This window comes from Salvia hispanica, chromosome 2, assembly GCF_029641045.1.
Source record: "Salvia hispanica isolate PSC_SH4W2 chromosome 2, Shi_PSC_v1, whole genome shotgun sequence".
NCBI lineage: Eukaryota > Viridiplantae > Streptophyta > Magnoliopsida > Lamiales > Lamiaceae > Salvia > Salvia hispanica.
The window spans coordinates 26,949,464-26,952,247 of NC_142693.1; positions in this window are offsets into that span (position 1 = coordinate 26,949,464).

A 2,784-nucleotide genomic window follows, 5' to 3' on the forward strand; every position below is an offset into this window, starting at 1 on the left:
TTATCTTCTTCATTGAGCCTTTAATTTTCAGCTTTTAAATTAATGTTTTCTATGCATGTTTTGGTTGGTTTAATTGATGATTTTGTGTTTCCAAGGTTTAATTAATTGTGTGGCAGCCATTTCTTTTCCTTCCTCATTTCTTGCGTGTGACAGGAGTGGAATTAGGGAATTAGGATCAGCTTTTAGAAGTTAAGTGAAAGGACCATTAGTTGTAGGCTTTTATCCATTGGTTTTACACCTTGGGTAATAGGGTTTAGGGAGACAACAAGTACATGCTTTCTTTTCACTTTTGGCAGCCATTTAGATTAGATAATATCTGCACTCCACATGCTTTTCATTTAAGCTTTAAGTCACATTAGTTAGGGCCTTAAAGTTCACCTTTTGAACATGTCACTTTCCTAGTTTTCTAGCTTTCCTTTAGGAGTTCCTTTTAGTTTTATTCTTCCTTAGCTTTTAACTTAGTTCCTTTTGCTTCTGAACTTAGTAACACTCATGCATTCCATTTTGTCACTTTGCTGCTCTGTTTTATTTTCGTAGAGTTCTAATTTTCGTCATTGTCTGAGTTGGCCAGTTTGTTACCTTGGCCAGTCTGCATTCCAGTTTATTTGCTTAATCTGAAGTTCGTTGTTTGCTTTCCTTTTACTTTATTTTCTAGTTCCCACTTTGTTCGTAAGTATGGTTTAATTTCCGTAGTTAAATTTTCTTTCCCTCCTAAATTAAAGCGTGGCAGCATCGCCAAACTCTTAAGTGTTGAATTACATAACGGATGCTACCGTTCCTCGTGGGTTCAACATCCGACTTACCACGTACTAATTAATAGTATTTTGGGAAGTGGGAACGTATAAGTATTGTTGAACAGGAAGAACACGCGCCTACGACACGCATGCAAAATCCCTTCTTTTCAGCCAACGATAAACCCCGCATATGAGAAAAGCAACAACCTATCTTTTATGCAAGAAGTTGGCATATCAATGGCCTTTGGTTTTATTTTCGGATTCTGGGGAGTTATTGGTTCTTTCGTACTAAAGAAATCATGGAGATTTGCATTCTTCAATTTTTTTGATGCTGTTGGAGATTGGCTCTACGTTAGGAGTCTTGTGCTTGTATCCAAATGGAGACGGACCTAAAATAAGGTACTAATCACTTCATACCTTCAACTTACCATTTTGATGTTGACTTGAGTTTTCATTAAATGTTATTAGCAGTAAATTATATGGAAATAGTACGACTTTTAACCAATATTTATTTTACTAAAAAGAAAAATTTGAACCATTTTGGTCCCTTTTATATCAATTGTGCACACACGGTTGACGCATTTTGATGCAGTTCCAGCAAATGACGTCAAATTCACGTCGAAAACGTTGATTGTGTTGGAATGACTTGAATTATGGCGTCAAATTCACGTGATGCTTGCGGAACAGGTTGAGGAATCAAAGTCATCGTTGTGCTATGATGTTCGATGGACCATCGGACATCATTTAAGTTACGAAATTGTCCTTTTATTTGTTTCCCAGGCTTTTTTATTGTACTTTTGTTACTTCCTTCTGAATTGGTATTGTTTCAAACCACTGATAAATAATGGATTTCATTGTGTTTTCTCCATCAGATATGGAAGTCGATTAACAATTGGGATTTGAATTGTGGGATTTTCCTCTTACTTGTTTCCTCTATCAATTTCAAAAATGGAATAAAATTTAACCGTTTTATAGGCAGAGTACTGAACAGTTCTTTAAGACCTTCTGCCCAAATCTTGTAGGGCAGAAAATACAAGTTGAAATTGTTTTTCAGTTAGTCGTGGACAGAAAGATTTTTCAGGTACTACTCCCAAAGAGATTGTAAGCTCTAATAATCTAATATCACGGAAGCCCAAAAGATAAACATATAATTTGACCCAAAATAAAATTTTATTTTGTTTACCAAATAATTTCTCAAGGCCTAATGATTAGAATACAAACTTGGGGTCATTTTCTTTTCCATGCACTATCTAATTTTACAAAGGCCCAAAAGATTAGTAGACAATTTGTCCCAAAATAATTCTACTTTCAAGGTCCAAAATAGTGAATTGCATCGTCAAGTCAAAAAAAGTTTGGTTTGAATTGATTAAAGAAGCTTTCCCTAATTTCAAATAATGAGACACCAAATGCGACTTTATACTTCAAGTGGGACTTGATTACATGAGCTTCACTCGTTTTGCAGTTAACTTGACATGGAAAAGTAGCCAATATTTTTTCAAATGCAACAACTATTTTATCATTATACTTCAAATGCTACAATAATTTTATCTTTGAATGTATTCAAAGTAGCCAATTTTTCCTCTTAGCCCCAATCACAGTCCAAGTCAGTGGATTCCATATTCTGCTATTGGTTTCTACTCACAATTATTATTAAATTAATATATAAAAGTAAGATCACATTCTATTAACTTTTTACCATCCACTTTTCTCAAAAAGTCAAACAATTTGTTAAAATGTGCACCGATAAAATATGGGACATCTATTGGGGATCGAATGGAGTATATGTTAGTTTTATGATAAAATTTGAGTAAAATGAATTAATGAAATGTAAGATATAATAACCAAAATTAGTAAAAGAGATTTAATCATAGAAATCTGAAAATGATAATATGAGATATTTATGGAGAACGAAGAGAGCAAAATTGAACCGACAAGCTCGACTCATTTTTTAGTGGGACTTGACTTTTGAAAATATTATTTTAGTTTTGTATAAAAGGGCATCTCCTAGGCTTCTTATTTCCCAACATCACAACACATAGCTCTCTTGCAT